Source organism: Onychostoma macrolepis, chromosome 05, assembly GCF_012432095.1.
Source record: "Onychostoma macrolepis isolate SWU-2019 chromosome 05, ASM1243209v1, whole genome shotgun sequence".
NCBI classification, from domain to species: Eukaryota; Metazoa; Chordata; class Actinopteri; order Cypriniformes; family Cyprinidae; genus Onychostoma; species Onychostoma macrolepis.
The window spans coordinates 587,185-607,500 of NC_081159.1; the positions used below are offsets into that span (position 1 = coordinate 587,185).

Genomic DNA, 20,316 nt, shown 5'->3' on the forward strand with positions numbered 1-20,316 from the left:
CATCTCGGCCAGCGTTTCTGAAGCCCTGTAAATGTTTACAGCCGCAGCTTTCAGCTCAAATCCCTGGCCTCGCTCCCAGCATATGATTAAAGAGAAAACACCAGTCCTTCCCGTCCTGTAGAAGGGGGAAAGAGATTTGAAAACACATCAGGAGATTGTGCCTGAGTGACCTGCGCTGACGGCCGAAGCCTGACCTTAGCATGTGGCTCTCATCTTGAACACAGATCTGTAATCTCCCATCCACAGCTATTACTATCATGAAGCTGGTGTTTATGACAGCGGTTCCTGTGATCGCAGAGATCGTGTGAATTCAAGAAACAAACACTTTCACGATCGTATTTGTGACCCCGGAGCACAAACAAAATTGAGATGTATACATCATCTGAAAGCTGAGTAAATAAGCTTTCCATTGATGTATGGTTTGTTATGAAATATGATGTATATATATATATATATATTTGGCAACTATATGAAAATCTGGAATCTGAGGGTGCAAAAAAAATCTAAATATTGAGAAAATCACCTTTAAAGTTGTTCAAATGAAGTTCTGAGCAATGCATATTACTAATCAAAAATTAAGTTTTGATATATTTACGGTAGGAAATTTGCTAAATATCTTCATGGAAGATAATCTTAATATCCTAATGATTTTTGGCGTAAAAGAAAAATGTATAATTTTGACCCATACAGTGTATTGTTGGCTATTGCTGCAGATATAGCTGTGCTGCTTATGACTGCTTCTGTGCTGCAGGGTCACATCTGTGTGTAACATGCAGTGCTTCATCTTAAATCTGTCAGCAGTTCATCATAAATTACAAAAGGCAGCTGATTTCTTCTGGGCTCTGACCTAATTTCACAGAAACTGGCACCAGAAACGAGTGTAAACACGGCGCAGTCTTACTTATTCTCTTTCAAGTGAGTACATATGCTGGAGGAGAAGCACCAGCTCCATCTGAAGACATCAGACGAACCAATAACTCGCTGGTGTGTAGATTCAAAGCCACACCATACACAGGATTATATGATATTTGGAGGATCAAGCTGCTGGTATTAGTCTGACGTGTGCAGGACTGCTGAGAAACCACACGAACTCTGATTATAGAGAAGCCTTTCTCTCGCTCGCTCTCTAGATTCAGTCTCGCAACAAGAACAACTCTGTAAACACAGCTTCTTGTTCCAGACACTGAGTGAAATCAAAGATTATTGAGTGGATCGTGACACTAAGCTGTCACTGTTCATGTTTAAATGTCATATCTGTGTCAGATTAATAATTAATCTACAGCTCTTAAAAGCTCAGGCCGTTGAGTGAAGTTAAAACAGACCATCCAATTAACACGAGAGGTGAACCTGTCACGGCTGAAGACATCAGTGAATGATGATGTGCTGTTGCGTGTCGTTATTATGAGCACATTACAATAAGCTCTGATTTATTAATCCATAAAAACCAGCAATTAGCAATACATTGTTTACAGTGTTTAACCTTTGTTAATGTCAGATAATAAAAATACTGTTTATTATAGTTAACTAAAACTAAAACCATAAAAACATTTTTCATTAGTTTAATTTAAATTAATTTAATTGAAGTCAAATATTTTTTTTAAAAACACTAAACTTTGTTGTTGTTTAATGTTGGCAACATTTCTCGTTTTCATTTCGGTTAACTTGATGTACTAAACTAACTAAAAATTAAATAAAAGTTAATAAAAACACAACAAAAAAAAACTAAAATAAAATGAAACAAAACAAAATATTAATACTAAATATATAACACACTGTACCTGCTGATCAGCAAATGTTCAGATTAACTAAGATTAATAAATGCCGTAAAAGGTCTGTTTGTTAAAGGGATAGAAAATGATCACATGATTAATTCACCTTTAATCCAGGTGTACATGACTCTCTTCTGTCAGATGAATACAGCTGGAGTAATATTAAAAATTGTCCCGGCTCTTCAAAGCTTTATAATAGCAGTGAATGGGGGTCTTACACCCTTTATTCCAGATAAGTGCCATAATAGATAAATCACACTTACAATAATACAGTTATTACAACTGCATGTATCTTCACACGCTTCCAGCAGCTCTCTGTTCAGGTGTCATTCTGTATTATACCTTTATTACTTTTAAATTATTAAATGCTTAAATGCATAGCTTGATTAAAATGAAAGCACTTATTAGCACACTATTTTGACTTCTTCAGGGAGTTATATTTGCCCTCCTGTAACTCGTCTGCACTAAAAACAGTACGTTTTATTAGTATTATTTAATATCACTAAATTAGCCTAACCATTTATAGCAACAAAACGGATTAAATCAGGCATAAATGGCTGTTTAAGTTTAGCATTTGTCTAACTATTGTCCTGTTTATTACTGTAAAGCTGCTTTGACGCAATCTGTATTGTTAAAAGCGCTGGATAAATACAGGTGGCTTGACTTGACACTGTGTTCACCTTCGACTCATGAAACGAGTGACTACAGACACGGCACCGCTGATACTGTACACAATAAATGCACAGGAGGTGCTTTTCACATTTATCCACAGTACTGAGACATGGCACAACTTCAGAGTTTTGCTTTGGATAACAGCATTGTCTGCAAAATGAAAAGATAGTCTGCAAGTCCCTGCTGTTAATTACAGCAATAGCACACTGATAATGCAGTAAGACACTTACAGTAAGGGTGATGAGGAGGCTATTGAATTTGAGCAGCAGTCCTGTCATCGTATGATCTAGAGGTAGTCGTGGCCTAATGGTTAGGGAGTCGGGCTTGTAACCTGAAGGTTGCTGGTTCGATTCTCGCGCCGGCAGGAATTGAAGGTGGGCACTTGGATGGGTTAAATACAGAGCACCATTTTGAGTATGGGTCACCATACTTGACAATACGTCACGACTTAACTTAACTCAACTGTCACGTAGTATCATACAGATATAGAGTTTCAGAAAGATCAGATGTGATTGTCCGGGCGGATGCTGTATATTTCATCTGTTTTCTCATGCACGTGCAGCTCTTCTCTTGCTCCTTTGGCAGAAGTGGACAATAGATGTGAGATTTCACCAGAGGTTTTGAACCTGACACGGACAATCCTCAATCTGCAGTCCATTTTGATTTCACTAAGTGATTACTGTGAATCACGTTCCAGATCGCTTCCACAAAATCAGCTTTGCATCAGAAAAGCGCAAAGCTGCAAGAGAAAAGACGGGTCATTTGGCTGCGAAACCACAGAGAGTCAAACGTCTGGAGAAATCTGACCGATTACGATGAACAGTGTTAGGTGCTGAATCCTCAGAAATGTAAAGTTTGCATTCAGCTTCAGTTCGATGAAGTTTCTACACTCTTCCAAATAAAGCTTCCAAATGATGCCCTAAGAACCATTTCTAATTCCCCAAAGACTATTTCAGTGAACAGATCTTAAAAAAAACATCTTTTTCTTAGTGTGGCAAACATTTGAATGATCTGTAGAAATTTTTCCACTTTGCAATGGAAACTTAAAGGTTCATCAATGCTGATAAAGACCTTTCTTACACTAATTCAGTCGTATAACTGTATGTTTTGCTCTGACAGGCACTTGATGCAGATTGTGTGACTCCTGCTGTTTATCAGCATTTTACCACGACTGCTTTTTTCTTGTCAGAACTATTTTTCAAAGCGACGCAAACAACGACCACATTACATTTTAATGGTCAGATCAGGTAGGAACGAGCACATTTTTAGTCAATTTTTTTTTAAAAAGCAGCTGTATGTACACTGTAAAAAAAAAAAAAAAAAGTTAAGCCAACTTAAAATTTTAAGGCAACCAGCTTCAGCAGATTTTTGAGTTTTCTCAACTTGTCGTTTTAAGTTTATACAACAAAAATGTGAGAATCTCCCACAAAAATAAGTTGAGCAAACTCAAAAATCTGCTGAAGCTGATAAAAACATTTTTTTAAAGTCGCTCAACTTTCTTTTTTTTACAGTGTAGTTTTGTGTATAGATGCGTATCATATGCACGCAATAACTGCGTATTACATGCACGCCAAAGTTCGTTTCTGTGTATAAATAGCACGCAAAATACAAAAAAAATGGTGCTATTGATGCGCATTTTCATGAGACCGGGCCGATCGCGCTGAGACTCAGTGACCCTTTAGAAGAAGCCAAAGCCCTGCTATTTGAAATATGTCATGAGTTGTGTAAATATATCTCTCAATATCAGAGAGAGAGACCATATGTTGCGCTGGTGAGCGGAGGCTTACGGCAAAGCTGCCTTATCCACAGCATTACAGACTCTAAGAAAGGATTTACTTTATAATTCTTGATTAGATAGAATCTCTCTGCTAAACGAAAGTAGAAAGAACACACACACACACTCATACTCACATTAGTGTGATCATCATCAGCCTCTGAACTCTCACACACACACACACACACGCGCGCAGCAGAGAGAGAGAGAGAGAGAGAGAGAGAGAGAGCAGCGCGTTTTCCTCCTTCAGACGCGTCTCAGGCGCGCAGACGGCTGCAGGAGGCGATGCTGTCTCCCGAGGAGTCCTGAGGAGTCTCGAGACGCGCTGGATCTCAGATGCGCTTGGAGCCCTACAGCAGACAGACGGACACTGATGACTTCACACGCGCTGCTGCTCTACGGGCTCGGACTCACTTTAACCGCACTGCTTTCCACACAGGGTGAGTGTGTGTGTGTGTGTGTGAGTGTGTGTGTGTGTGTGTGTGTGTGAGTGTGTGTGTGTGTGTGTGTGTGTGTGTGTGTGTGTGTGTGTGTGTGTGTGTGTGTGTGTGTGTGTGTGTGTGTGTGTGTGTGAGTGTGTGTGTGTGTGTGTGTGTGTGTGTGTACTTGTTTTTCTATTCAGGTGGGGACTTAAACCTGAATACACACAGACTCATGGGGACTCGTGTCACGGGTAAACAAGCTAATAAATCACACAGAAGTGTTTTGAAAATCTAAAAATGCCTGTAGTCTCCTGTAAGGGGTAGGTTTAGGTGTAGGGTTGGTGTAGGACAATAGCACATACAGTAAGTACAGTATAACAACCATTATGCCTATGGAGAGTCCCCTTAAAACATGGAAACACAATGTGTGTGTGTGTGTGTGAGTGTGTGTTCAGAAGTGAGCTGAATGTGAGCAAACCTTGCTTTATGGACAATTAGACACTTGGAAAGACGATTCATGATCATAAACTACGTTTTCTTTTCTTTTTTAATGCAGAAGTTGTTCTTATAGAGGTTGCATTGGGTTTATAATTAGCTATTAAGCCTATGTCCTCATTTAGAGCTTAATAATGTGTGTGCACTTAAAAATGGTCACATCTGGAAATAGCGCTTTAATGTTTTATAATATTGTAAAACAAAATTGCAGGTGACGAGGTTTTACAGTCTGTGTTTCACACCTAATGCATTCAAATAAAAGACAGAGCAGATTTATCAATATAACAGAGACAGGATGCTTATTGCAATGCTTTTGCTCAAGAAAACAAATATAGGCTTTGTTAATATTTTTTTTTTTCAAGTGAAAGGCTTTGATAAATTGGTTAAATTGATGTTTATGGAATAGTAGTTAATGGATTATGACAGAAGAACAGGTTCTATTGATGAATTTGGCTCTTTTGACTGTCATATTGTACTGTAACAGTGTGAACTGACCATTATCTGTATTATTATAGAGTCTTTATGAGCTATGACTAATTCCGAGTAATATTGACATTTAATGGGTCAAACACACGCTAGATCTCAGTACATGTTAAACTCAGGCTCACATAAGCACATGATCGTTGTGTGACCTGCAGCACCTGAACAGATCCACACATACACTCACACTCACACACACACACACACTCACATGCTCATGGGCTCCCCAGGGCTTCACACTGATTTCAACAGATTTTTTATTGAAGTGATTTTCATAAGAGCATTTGCTGGGATTATAGGGCGTCTGAAATCTGGCCGGGAGCGTTTGCTTTGGCTATTTAGCGTGCCGAGCGGCTGTGGCTATTCTCACAGACTGATGCTCCATGCATTGGCAAAAGATGCTGTTATGATGAATAAATCCATAAATAAGGCTGACTGCTGCACTACGTCTCACTCTCTGACTGTAAAAGTGGCACTGATAGAATCGAGGAGATACGATGGTACACAAGCAGCCGTTCACCTATTTAACCAATGCTATCCAGAGTTTTGTTTTTCATGTCAGTATAGTGCTGCAGAGATTATGTATTTTTGTAGTCATTTTAGCATTTCCAGTTCCATCGTCCTGGATTTTTGTGTAAACGCCTGAAATAAGGTCTGTGTCTAACACAAGCTCAAGATAGTTCATGTTTTATTCTATAACATAAAATACAATGGTAAAACCCCCTTAAAGCTTCTACTTGACTTGAAAAGGCCGTTGCCAGCAAGTGTCTAATTGGACTACAGAAGTCATTGGTACATTAAACATCATCACACTGAACAGGTAAACTCATTGTTTTCACCTCATTGTATTTATAATAAACTATTCTAACTCAATTTTGAACTGAAAGAGTTGTTGAAGCTTAACGGTGGTGATGTTGAAGTCACATAACTGTGGAGTAGTTCGTTTATAGCCTACATTTAGCTTTTTACTTAAAAAAAAAACATGAATCAAAATTCATAAAAGTTTTGTTACTTTCTGAAGATCACCGTAATGAACAAAATGCATAAGAATCATAAACTTTTGTTGGTCACTGAACTTATTTTCTGCAATAATCCAAAAGCCAACAGAAATATCGTATTGAGTTTGTTGTCGAGGGAACTTACAGGCTGGCAAAACTACATCTTCACTGCATCGCTCTGAAGAACAAACAGCATCAAAACTAGCGCTGCTCACAGATTCTTCTTCTTCTATTATTTGTTGCTTGGCAAAATCATCAGTACATGAGCGCCACCAGTCGTAGTCAAGAAGCTTTTATTTAATTACATTTCAGCATGAGCATAAACACACATCATAACATTTGTAATATTCTTCCGAAGTGTTGCAGGGAAGTGTGACAGAACAATCTTTCATAATGTTCTATGATTTGAGTACATCATTTTTTCTGTAATATGATTATATGTGCAATTAAGCTATCACGGGGTGGTACTCTCTAAGGTACAAAAGCTAAAAGATACTTAATACCTTAAAGATACTTATTAGTATTTCAAAAGTACATAAGCAACATAAAATTAGCATATCTTCTATCTTCTATCTTATGCAGAGTGCGGGTGATCCATCTGCTGATTATCTGTTGCTCAACACAGGCCCGGAACTGGGACATCTCGTCCTCATAACATATATTTATTATGCATATAAATATATATCAGAATGAAATATTAATGAATGTTAGTTTTGGATTTCTGTAAACTTTCTTCCTCGGTTATTTACATTTTTCACAAACACGTCATGTGGGATGCTACTTTAGTGATGGATAATGAAGATTATCAACAGAACAGAAGAAATGTTCATGCTTTATATTTTTAGATCTGATGAAGTCCTGTGCAATGAAATGAATCGGTCATTAAAGTTATGCTTTTATATTTCTCTATCGCACAAGCGTTGCATGGTTTGGATTTATACCGATTGCTTTAAATTGATAAACAGTTCACCCTGAACACCCGCAGGAACTCTGATCTGTGTTTAGGACGTAGTCCTAAAAAAGGGATCAACATTTATTCAGCATCGTTTCCATCCCATGAGCGGGACATGCCTGATGAAGGTCATGGGGCCGAAACATTGCTGAATAAATGTTGAGACCTTTTTAAAACTGGGAGAGTGTATTTTTATTTAATTATTATTATTTCTATATTTATTCCAAAAGTGGAGTATGAAAAATCAGACAGATCAAATGATGTACGGATGTTTCTCTGCATGCAGTCGAGGTAATGAGTGTCAAAAACAACACAGACTGCTGCTGACGGTGTTAATGACAGCTTCATTCCTGAAAAATGAAGATTTTTAACTCGTAGTGCTCCAGTATTAATCACACATGCACACTAAAGTGAAAAAAATGATCAATGAATAATAATCAATATCTGTAAATCTATACATACCTCAAAGACAGTGTGTATTCCTCACTCTGACCTCTCTTTTTCATACTTTAACAAATCTTATTGAAAAACTTCAAATGTAATGACAAAATAATATAAAAAATAATGACACATTAATAAGAATGCATTAAAAAATCTATAACTTTATGAAAATGTTTATCTGATTTATTCAAGTCATAAATAATATTTAATATTGCTGAATCAACCTAAATGCATTTTTATTCTCACAAATCAAATTTTGTTGAAATAGCATAGAAATTCAATATACAAAAAAAAAAAAGATTTTTCGTTTGATCTGGTGAAGTGTTTATTTTTCATACCATATTTTCTTGAAAAACTAATAGTAATAGAAGCAAGCATCAATAAAATCTGAAATTTACTGATTTTATTCAGTTCCTAAATATTATGCAATATTACTGATTTGAAGGAGGTAAATGTTTTTAAAGCTAATTTTATGAGTGCAATCAGGTGGGAATATAGCACATCACTTCCAGACTGTGCTGGTGCTGCAGTGTTAGGTCTCTCTGATGATGATGATGATGATGATGATGATGTGCTTCTCCTCTCAGTCTCCGGCCTGCAGTGTTACGGCTGTAACGTCTTCCATGGGCAGAAGTATGTGGACGTGGGCTGCACTAATCCAGAGGTCATCACGTGCACACACTCGCACAAGGGCTTCAAGCACCGCTTCTGCATCAAGACCGAGAGCAGTGAGTCACCTTCGCCATCTCAAGAACATCTCTGGCCTTTCTTACCGTGAGCTTGTTTTCAAATCCACAGAGTATTGTGTGGATGAATCGGCACTGACCCACATATGCAAAGATTACACAAATTTAATCTTCTGCTATTCTTTGGACATTCAACAGGAAATGACCTCAGATATAACTGACATCTGTACAGAGAATTTGCAAATATAAACCTCACTCCGTATTATTGTAAATCTGATGTGTTCAGATTATTCACTGTGAAAAAAAATTATATGATATGAAATGAACTCAAAGAATTCAACCAATTTGAAATTAATTTGTTTAGAAGAGATTCAGTTAGACAAGATTTTAGCTGCAATGACTTACAGCCAATCTGGTTATACTTAAGGGGTCATGAACTGCCTTTGTTTTTAATTTTGTACTGTTCTCTGAGGTCCACTTATAATGTTTACAAGATTTTTACATCGAAAAACATCATAATTTAGAAGTAATGGATCTGGATCTTCATTAAAAATAAAGTTCATCCACTCTTTCCTAATGTTGGGATCAGAAGGAAGGCAAAGCAAACACTGTTTTTCCACAGCTTTGCACTGAACAGCGTCGTTGTCTTCAGAGCATCTTTATTGTTCGGTTTCTGCTTAGACCTGCGAGTAGAATCGGTGGGCGGGGCTAAACAGGCAGCGTTGTAGAATCGGTGGGCGGGGCTAAACAGGCAGCGATATGGAATCGGTGGGCGGGGCTAAACAGGCAGCGATGTAGAATCAGTGGGCGGGGCTAAACATGCAGCGATGCGAAATCGGTGGGCGGGGCTAAACAGGTAGCGATGTAGAATCGGTGGGAGGGGCTAAACAGGCAGCAATGTAGAATCGGTGGGCGGGGCTAAACAGGCAGCTATTTGGTAAAAGCTAGAAGGGATAGGTATGGTGCTACTGGGCATGCGCACATCAATACAGCGTAATTTTTCTCACACTGTACAACAATAATTACTATTTCTTCATTATTGTAAGGGGTAGGTGTAGACGTTAATAAAACAATAGTTAGAAAATTTATTTCATTGTCCATTTCCGGTCGGAGCTGTATCCCTTCTAGGCACAACCTAGCGATATTGAATCGGTGGGCGGGGCTAACCATGCAGTGGTGTAGAATCAGTGGGCGGGGCTAAACAGGCAGCGATGTAGAAGCAGGTGTTGATCTTCTTCTGCAGGGGCGGGGTTTATCCACACTATTACATCATAGAGTAGAGTAGATCATTCCACAAGCTGTTGTTTTGGCAGACTGCCTTCAATATAAGCTGTTTTTAGACTAATAAGAAAGATCTGAGTTCTGAAACTTACAGCATGTTTTTATAGTACGATGTATCAAAAGATCAAGGAATTTTGGTTTCTCAGTTCATGACCCCTTTAAGGCAGCGACTGAACTTTTTTAAGTTGAAGAAGGTGTTGTTGCTTTTTGATTCACAGAAAGTCGATGAGTTTGTCTGTGCTCAGAAACACATCAGTCTCAGACGTGCCGGTCTGTTATCATTAGACAAGCACAGCCGCAGCTCAAGCACTAAAGAGCGTCGATAATGAAGCGCGCTGACGTTCACGTCAATCTCCTGGACATGCGAGCAAACAGCTGCTGACGCTGCGCTGCTTTCCACCGGCTCAGGAGAACAGAGCTGCTGATGACAGCCGTCAGCAGAGAGACGCTTTCAATTGTGTCTTGACCGGTGTTTCTTTAATCTCAGCAAGAACCGTTTATTCGCCTGGACCGTTGCGTAACACGTGTACGGTCCTTCTCCTGTTTGTCCTCTGCTGCTAAAATGCTGATAGTTTGATGTTGTCACCTCTGATTCTGAACACAGCATGTCTCAAATAACTCCAAGAACTGAAACTAAACCCTGAATGCATTTTCATTTTTCCAACCATCCATCCATTCTCCAGCCGTTCGTTCTCTGTGGGGTCATGATGATGATGATCCCAGCATCTCGAGGCTGTTAGTAAGGAATTATCAACTGAAAATTACATTCCAGATGGACCTGAACACAGAGTGCTAAACCACAAAAGAAATTAACAAATAATTCATTGATTTTAGTACAGAAAAACACCAAGTATCCTAAAGTAATTTGCTGCTTATTAACCGTTAGTCAGGTAGTTAAGTTTTGCTGGGGTAGATCTGAAGGAACTAAAATATGGCTGTGCAGAATAAAGCATTAATATGTGCTTTATAAGTAATAAACAGCCAATATACAAGTAATATGCATGCTAAAATGCAACTAGTTAATAGGGAGAACTGTTCTCTAATCCTAAAACGAAATGTTCCCTTAGGAAAAAAAAACCCTTTGAACATTAGAGAACATTCAGAAATGAAGTTTTCATAACTTACTGTTTGTTCAACTGCTTACACACTAAATCTTGTGTGTAAGCTGTTGAAAAAAATATTAGCAAAACATTGTTAGAACATGTTTTTGTTAGCTGGCTACTATTTGAGCAGTTTAGCCTAAAACAAGGTCAACAGAGTTTCATTCACTGCGACACAAGCAGATGTGATGTGTACATGCACTGGAGCGACCGCATGATGGTCAGGGTGACACACCAGCCCCTGAGCCTCGTTATTAATGAGCTTAATTATCAGACTCAGAGTCTGGCCTCGAGACTCGAGCTCCAGTGATGCAGCGCAGGTCAGAAGAGAGTGGACGCTGTTCTCTGTGACTGACAGACAGTGTTGGGAAGGGTACTTTGGAAATCAATTACAAATTTAAAATGTAATAAGAAGTACAACTATTTAACTACTTTATTAATGTAACTGATTACTTTCTGATTATTTTTCTAAATTTCTAGTGAATGTTTTAATCATTTTGAAACATGTAAAGCAGGCAGTTTTAACCTTACAGTAGAACTCAGCGCTGATTACAGTCAGACTTTCAGAATCCTTCATCACTTGAATTAAGATTATATTCATTTCATTTTAAAGCACAGTCACCACAAAATCAGACTTTAGCAGCTCTTTTTGCTTTGAAATAGTATAGTAATAGTTATATAGTTTAATATAGATACTGTTTTTGAAATTAAATATTTTTATAGCAGGAAACACTGGCATCTAACAATGCCTTGCAATAAACAGCTAATCTTAAAAATAATGCATATACATAAACCCAAATAGGAAATAAAACAGTTATTGAATAATGTGCACTGTAAAAAATTTCAAGCTGTTTCAACTAATTATTATTTAGTTAGTATCTAGTTCCACAGATTTTTTATTTTATTTTTAACATTCAGTTAATGTCTCTCTTCGTAGTGCTTTTTTATTTTTATTTTATTTTTATTATTATTTTTTTAGTTGGCTCAACCTTTACTGAACTAGTTTTATAGTACATTCAACTAAAATGTTTTAACTGTTTAACAATTTCTTATGATGTTGGGAATCGAAGAAGAAATTAAGAAATTGCTGTGGAACTAGTTATTCAATTTTCTTAAACTCCTGAAACATTGGTGGCTCATATTTTAGAACAGTCAATACAATTTGGGGAAAAAATAAATAAATAAATGTGTGTGTGTGTGAGAGAGAGAGAGAAAATATTCAGATGTAACCCATCCTAATTACAGTTACATTTATTTTGTGTTTTTTGGGTTATACTTTATTTTAAGGTGCCCTTGTTACAGTGTAATTATATATTTAGGTACTGAGTAATTAACTCCATGTATTTACTATATGGTTAGGATTCAGGTTTGGTTTAGGGTTACTTCTATGCATAATTTATTGTTATTATAATAGTAAGTACATGTGTAACAAGGACACCTTAATATAAAATGTTATCTTATTTTATAATCAAATGACGTAACGCTGTTACATGTAACTATAGTTACTCCCCAACACTGCTGAGTGCTGACAGTCTCTCTCTCTCTCTCTTTCTCAATTAAATTAAATTAAATTAAAATAGCTTTATTGGCATGACAAAAATACATTTTATATTGCCAAAGCATTAAGGCATTTACATTAGAACATCTGGGGCCAGTTGCATAAACTTCGCCACCATGTTAAGAATGTGTCTTCAGAACTAGCAGTTAACCAAGATCAGTCTTACTTTTCCAGTACAAATAAGAACAACTTACCTTTTCATAACTGAATTAAAAAAGTTATGACCAGTTCTGAAGAAAAAAAATTAGGTGACTAAATTTTTAAGACTAGTCTTAACAGTTTATGCAACATTTATTTATATATTTGAACTAATATGTAATATATAGCTAATATGGAAATGCCATATAAACACAGATACGTATAGAAAAAAAAAATTAATTAAATAAAAAAATATAAAATAAAAGATAATAATACAGCAGTCATACTGGACTTAGAATTGGAACATGATGTACATGTCTATCAGTAGTTTTGGCCTGTGAGAGTGTGTCTATTGGTTGTTTTATTCTTGTCCCTCACATGATGTTATGAATTTTGCAGCTATATTTGGCTTTTTTCGACCAAGAATAAAACAAAGTTCTCTGTGTGTCTCTCTCTGTGCAGCGGCGCTGGGCATGGTCCTCACCAGCGGCTGTGCCACCTCTCGCCACTGTCAGCAGCAGGAACTGCCCGGAGTCTCCATCCACTGCTGCGACTCGGATCTGTGCAACAGCGCACTTCACTGCCATTCACTGCAGCGCACGCTCCTGCTGCTGCTCGTGCTCGCGCACATGTGCTTCTGATCCACTGCTAGGGCTGGGACAATGATTCCATGCACTGAGAATCGAGTGATTATTCTGCATCGATTCTGAGATTTTCGGAATGCATCACGATTCTCTCTGGAATCGATTCTGAGCGTAGTTTTTAACATCAGACAGCCCTGCATGCTTTAGAAACAGCCCTGCTCTGCACGCTTCCAGTTCCTTACACACACACCACTTGAACCTAAAATAATCATTCATACACTGTAAAAAAAAAATTTTACGGTAAAAACCGGCAGCTGTGGTTGCCAGACAGTAGCAACTTTTATAGATTTAACTTAAATTCACAGGTAAATACCGTAATTTCATTAACTGATATAATGTTAATATACCAACCTACTGAAGTACTGAAATCTGTTTTGTACCTTTGTAATACACTGATGACCAGCAAAAGCAGGTGTTGATGAGAAAGTCACATGATGAACCAAAGCCCATCACAAGCAGCTTTTAAATACTTACATATACAGAAGGTGCACAGTGTCAATCACCATCATGGTAACCCACATGAAACTGAAATAATGCAATAAACATAAATTTAACAACATTAGATGTAACATACAACCCTAATGTACATAACTGATGAGAAAAACTAAGAAGAAACAAAGTTATTTCAACAAAGAAACATCACATTTGAAATGTAACGCAGGAAATTCTGGGACTTTTCAATTTACAGTTACTCGCTGTAAATGAATGCAAAAATGGTATATTACTGTAAAATTACATGTAATGTCCAATGCAGTTTTTCACTGTATATTGTAGGGGAACTTACCGTTAACCATTTAACAGGTTTTTACTATAGCCTTTTTACAGTCTTTTACCGTTAAATTCAATGTCATTTTTTACAGTGTACAGTTTGAAAAGGTTAAAGCAAATTACAAGTGTGTTCATAGTGGGCTGTGTTTACATTAATCTCACATCATAAAAGCATAAAAGCCGAGGTGCAAGTACATTTAACCACTTACATGACTCAGCCGAACACACAAGCGCTGCGTGCGGTTAAAAACTACGCTCAGAACCGATTCCAGAGAGAATCACGATGCATTCCGAAAATCTCAGTATCGCGATGCTTTGATTTATTGTCCAACTCTATCCACTGCACGATGAACTCTGAGAACGCGGACAGAATGTCGGGCAGCCGCTGCAAACAGCACTGATGTGATGCAGAGACATCGAAGCTCAGCGGCATCATTCTTCACATTTGGATTTGTGTTCATTTGGATTATGTGAACAATTGTTCTTTCAGATGGTAAGTTATGTTCTGCTGGGTAGCACTGTATATTACAGTCCTGTTGTGCATGTATATACATACCAATTATAGTAATGACAATGACTGGGTAATCACTTACTGTTCATGTTAAAGGAACAGTTCACTGAAAAATGTTAATTTGCTGTTAGTTTACTCATCCTCAGGCCATCCATGACATAGCTGACGGTCGTTCTTTAGTAGAACAGTAAATACGATTTTTAGCTGAAATCGTGGTGTATCATAAAATGCAAGTCAATGGGTGCCGTCACTGTGAGAGTCAAAAAAGCATATCAGGCAACATAAAATTAATCCCCGTGGCTCCTGACGATATATTGAGTGAAATGATTGTCTGTGCAAAAAACTGAACATTATTTATTATCACCTGTGATCCAGAGCTTCAGGCAAACGGTCCGGAGTGATGTCCGGTTCACTGACGAATCATTCTATTGAACCGGTTCTTTTGAATCTACTGTTTTGATGTTAAATTTATAGCAAATGTTAATTTCTGGGTGAACTATTGCTTTCAGTCCATGTTGTTAATTTATAATATCAGTACACTCATGAAGTGCAGGTGAACTTCGTATCTTTGTAAATACTGATGTTTTGTCGTTGTTCTGCCTGTGAACTCGTCATGTGTATCACACTGTAAACACAATGTTTGTAAAACTAAATGTGATCATGACACCACATTTACTGTCATTTATCTTCTGTGAATGTGTGATCAGTGCTCGATATACAGTATTTCATCTTCCTATAACAGACAGATTTCAGCGAGTGAAAGTAAAGTCAGTATGAAGCTCTAATCGACTGTCATACATCTGATAAGTGACTTAAAAGGAAATATAGCCATCCTTTATGTGAGCTGTTTTGAAATCATCTGAATAAAGGAAAGTCTGAAGGAACATTGCTGTGAATTCACATAACTAACGAATATGACATTCCTCTGGTTTAAAAGATGAAACAGAAATACTGTTTTTACCAGGGTGGGTTTATACATCTGCTATGAGCAGACAGGTTATTTACAATTCAAATATTTAACATTTTTCAAAAAGACATTTGTTAGGTTTCAAACTATATGAAAAGATGTACAGCAGGCTGCTGTTAGGAACTCTGAGACTTTGGGGGTTTTCAAATGTTAATGGATCGTGTTCATGTGATGAATGTCCAGATGAAGGTGTTCAGGATCATCCAGCACTGCCTCCTGTCTGATGAATTATGAAGACTGACCAGCAGATGGAGACATGAATAGTGAATAGGGTTTACAGCAATGCCACATGATCCATTTTTAAACTTTCAGTTAATTATTTTGTACTCTTAAAAATAAAGATGCTTCACGATGCTGTAGAAGAACCTTTTTGTCTAAATGGTTCCATAAAGAACCTTTAACATCTGAAGAACCAAGAGGTTCTTTGTGGAAAAGAAGGTTCTTCAGATTATAAAAAGGTAAGAAAGAGATGGTTCTTTAAAGAATGGTTCTTCTATGGCTTCGCTGTGAAGAACCTTTTAAGCACCTTTATTTAAGAGCGTAGGTTTCATGGATGCCAACAAAGAACTTTTTAAGAACTTTAATGCAAAAAAAGGATTTTCTTCCTCTGTATTTTTCTCTTGTTTTCTAGTATAAATGTCTAACAATTCTGGAATTAAGATGCACTTACTTGATTAGTTTTTGCTTAAAACAAGCAACAATATCTGCCAATGTGGTAAGAACAATTATCTTAATTCAAAGGCTAAACAAGAATATTCCCATAGGCAGATATTTTTGCTTGTTTTAAGCAAAAAATAACAAAATTTTTATTTATTTATTTATTTATTTTTTCAGAAAACAAGACAAAATATCTTAAGTCATTTTACTTGTCAAGTAAATGCATCCTGATTCAAGTGTTTTTAGATATTTATTCTAGAAAACAAGACAAAAATACCAGGGAAGAAAATATTTTTTGCGGTGTATAAAATGCGTAATGTACGGATGAAGAGCTGTAAACACATCTGTCACCCTCCGACAACTACAACCATCAAATCATATCATTTCATAAAAATATGTATTTTAAGTTCATATTTAGTCCTGTATAACATTTTACACGTGCTACAGTCCTGATACTGCAGGATTTTTCACCATTTTAAGAATAACATCACATTCCTTATAATTGTGACACACAGGAAGTGACATAATTAGGGCCTCTTCTACTGCATTGTGGGAAGAAAAGTACAGACTCTTTTTCCATTTTATCAAGCTTCACACAAAATGTAGTGTTCACTGCTTTCATCCAGCTCAACCACTGTTAGCAAATTACCCCCCCCCCCCAAGTAATATTACGGATGTGTGTGTGTGTGTGTGTGTGTGTGTGTGTGTGTGTGTGTGTGTGTGTGTGTGTGTGTGTGTGTGTGTGTGTGTGTGTGTGTGTGTGTGTGTGTGTGTGTATGTGTGTGTGTGTGTGTGTATGTGTGTGTGTGTGTGTGTGTGTGTGTGTATGTGTGTGTGTGTGTGTGTGTGTGTGTGTGTGTGTGTGTGTGTGTGTGTGTGTGTGTGTGTGTGTGTGTGTGTGTGTGTGTGTGTGTGTGTGTGTGTGTGTGTGTGTGTGTGTGTGTGTGTGTATGTGTGTGTGTGTGTGTGTGTGTGTGTGTGTGTGTGTGTGTGTGTGTGTGTGTGTGTGTGTGTGTGTGTGTGTGTGTGTGTGTGTGTGTGTGTGGTTGAGTGTTTAGCTACTTCTTTTACTTTCTTTCAAAAATAGGAATCCAAAACCAAAATGAATTCCCCATTAAACATTTTAGCCTATTTATTTTTAAAAATTTGATTCGAGGTATGAAAGTCTGAAACATTCAAACCTCTCTGAGCTCCGCTGTATTAAAGTATAGTGTGTATAAAGTGATGTGTTCCTTCTGAATTAAAGGGACAGTTCACCCAAAAATTAAAATTAAGTCATCATTTACTCACGCTTGTGTTGTTCTAGTGCTGTGTGCCCTTCTTTCCTTTTTGGACCACGAGAAGAGATTTAAAAAATAAAAACCTGTGCAAAAAAAAAAAAAATGCAAAAAGTATCACAGAGTGGTCCGTATTTTCCAAGTGTTCTGCAGGGTTCGGTGAGAAACAAACTGAAATTCAACATATTATTTAAGGAATATCCTGACGACTGCAGGTCAGGAGAAGCATGGGACACTCTGTCATACCTTTGCATCTTTTGTAAAGGGGTCATTGCATGGATTTAATATGTTAATGAAGGTTTACTTATAATGTTAATAAAGTATTTGCACAGAAAACCAAAAAACAGATATGTGGAAAAAATATTATTTTCAACCCTCTGTCTAAAATGGCCTGTTTTTAAGGGGCGTGTCCTTTAAGGCTGTCAGTAATCAGCCACTGTTGTGATTGGCTAACATCATTGCATAGGAAACAGTATCAATGCCCCCTCGCTGTTGCATGTTTTAAAGTGTTTTGACAACATGATCAAAATAAAACAGACAAAGCTGAAGATGAAATGAGATGAAATCATTTATTCACGGTTTGTGCTGCAGCTGCAGTCAGATCTAGTTCCGCTTTATCTTTCTTTTACAAATGTTTCTTTGTGAACTCTCCATGACTCTGTGCCTCGTTTACAAAACAAAATCCTCCGGCACGATCCGAGACGCCATTAAACATAAACTATCCGCTTGTTCCTTATGCTGAGATCCTTCTGATATCTGCGCAAAGACGTGAAGGAGCTGTTTAAACCAATCGCATCAAAGCGAGCGATCTTTCACTGCATGTGTCCTGAAGACACACTCGCATCTGTTTATGTTTTGTGATGTCATTGCGGCGCAAAATTGTGTCACAACATCAAATCTCAGCAAAAATATATATTTTATATGTTAATTTAGATTTGTTTGTAAAATAATATGCATAATATAATATTAAAATATAAATAACTATTTTAAAAAACATTGAATTATTGAACACTTACACATTTTTGAATGATTACAATTTAAGTTTTTTTTAGTATTTTTTATAGCTAGTAAATTAGTAATATAACACATTCTCAACAATTATGCTTTAAGCAGTGTGTTAGTAGTTAGTTAGTATGCTACACTCCAAGAAAAGGCTGTAAAAATAGACACAATCTACTATGTTAATATGAAAGAGTTTTCCATATTGGTTTCTTTACCTGCATTTTAAATTACGCTTTGTGTTTTCAGGTTACAGGGTTATAATGGATAATGGATAACGTCCTGGAAAATTACTGGTAGCCTATCTTTTCCATATTTCTTACAGCGTACTAACTGATCAACAATCGCAAGTACAAGCTACTAACAAAGTGTAGCCTATCATAAATGAACAATTATTCAATTACTCAGTTATTATTATTATTATTAAAATGAAGAAATGCAAATAGCAGCTAATTCACGTGATGTGTGTGCTGCTAGGCATCTTTGGTTTTCTTTTTGTGTAATTTGGATGGAAAATGTGTGTCTTTTTATTGTCTGAGTCACTTATCAAAGGTTGCTAAAAGTTGGCAAATAAATTTTAAAAAGTGCTAAATTTGTTGCTAGGTGCTTTTGGAAGAAAAAGTTGCTAGGGTCATCTGTAAAGTTGCTAAATTTAGCAACAAAATAGCTAAGTTGGCAACACTGATAAAAACAGGCTCGCATTCAGCGTGATCAAAAGCCGGTGGGCGGGGCCTATGCTGCTCTGGAGGCGTGTTTATGCAAATGTTTGTGCCCAGGTGACGTCATCTTGCCCCTCAGATCCAAAACGAGCCATTTTTGGAGCTTGATTAAATAAATGCTTTGTTTATAATGAGGAGGATGTTTTGTTCGGATATAAAAGGAGACATGAAACTGGAAAGTGTGAATATTGTAATCAGGAGGAAAATGTAGAACAAGGAAATAAAGCGAAATTTGATTTAATAAACTTTTTCTTTTCTTTTTTTGTGGGGGTGGAATCAAGTGATAAAAACTTTCAATTTTTAATGCGGTATTTAAAGGACACTGGTTTATATAATAGAATACAGTGAATTAAAGGGTAGATTATGATCCTGACCCACACTCCTAATCAGTAGGTGGCGGTAATGCACCTAAAGAAGAAGAAGAAGAAGGAGGAGGTTTTAAGCTACGAAACTTGCAGGATGTTTTAATGGTATAAAGACCTTATATGCCAAAAAATCAAGGCAAATTTGTTTTCTCATGTCATGACCCCTTTAAAAGATCGAGTGCAGTAAAGCGCGCGTTCTCTGGCGCCGCGCGCCGGCGAGCCGCGGGACTGCGTCAGTCTTTGTGCCGCCGCCATCTTGACCAGGATCCGGATAATCAGCACCTGAACACACTGATTTACAGCAAACACACGCGACTACAGGTGAGAACACGCGTGACAGACACACACACCACGCGTTCACACTCCGCTCTCCCGCGCGTTACCCCGCGGAGCGCGTGCGATCGGCGCCAAACTCGATCCTGAGGCGCGAATCAGCCGCTAGCCGCTCACGCTAGCTAGCCGCTAGCAGCTCCAAATCAGCACAAAAACAAGAGAACGCGTGAAATATCGCAGACAGGACGAGTGTGAATCAGTGTGTGTGTGTGTGTGTGTGTGTGAGAGAGAGAGTGTGTGTGTGTGTGTGTGTGTGAGAGAGAGTGTGTGTGAGTGTGTGTGTGTGTGTGTGTGTGTGTGTGTGTGTGTG

At 37.5% G+C, this 20,316-nt stretch overlaps 1 protein-coding gene across 1 annotated transcript in view; it reads left to right on the forward strand.

Annotated features, from left to right (window-relative positions):
- Positions 1-19,741: 19,741 nt before the first annotated feature.
- The window catches only part of rab14l (RAB14, member RAS oncogene family, like), a 10,525-nt gene continuing 9,950 nt past the window's right edge, over positions 19,742-20,316 (forward strand). Inside the window, exon 1 of the mRNA XM_058774442.1 lies at positions 19,742-19,994. The gene's annotated coding sequence lies outside the window, so the exon portion shown is untranslated. The remainder of the gene's footprint in view (positions 19,995-20,316) is intronic.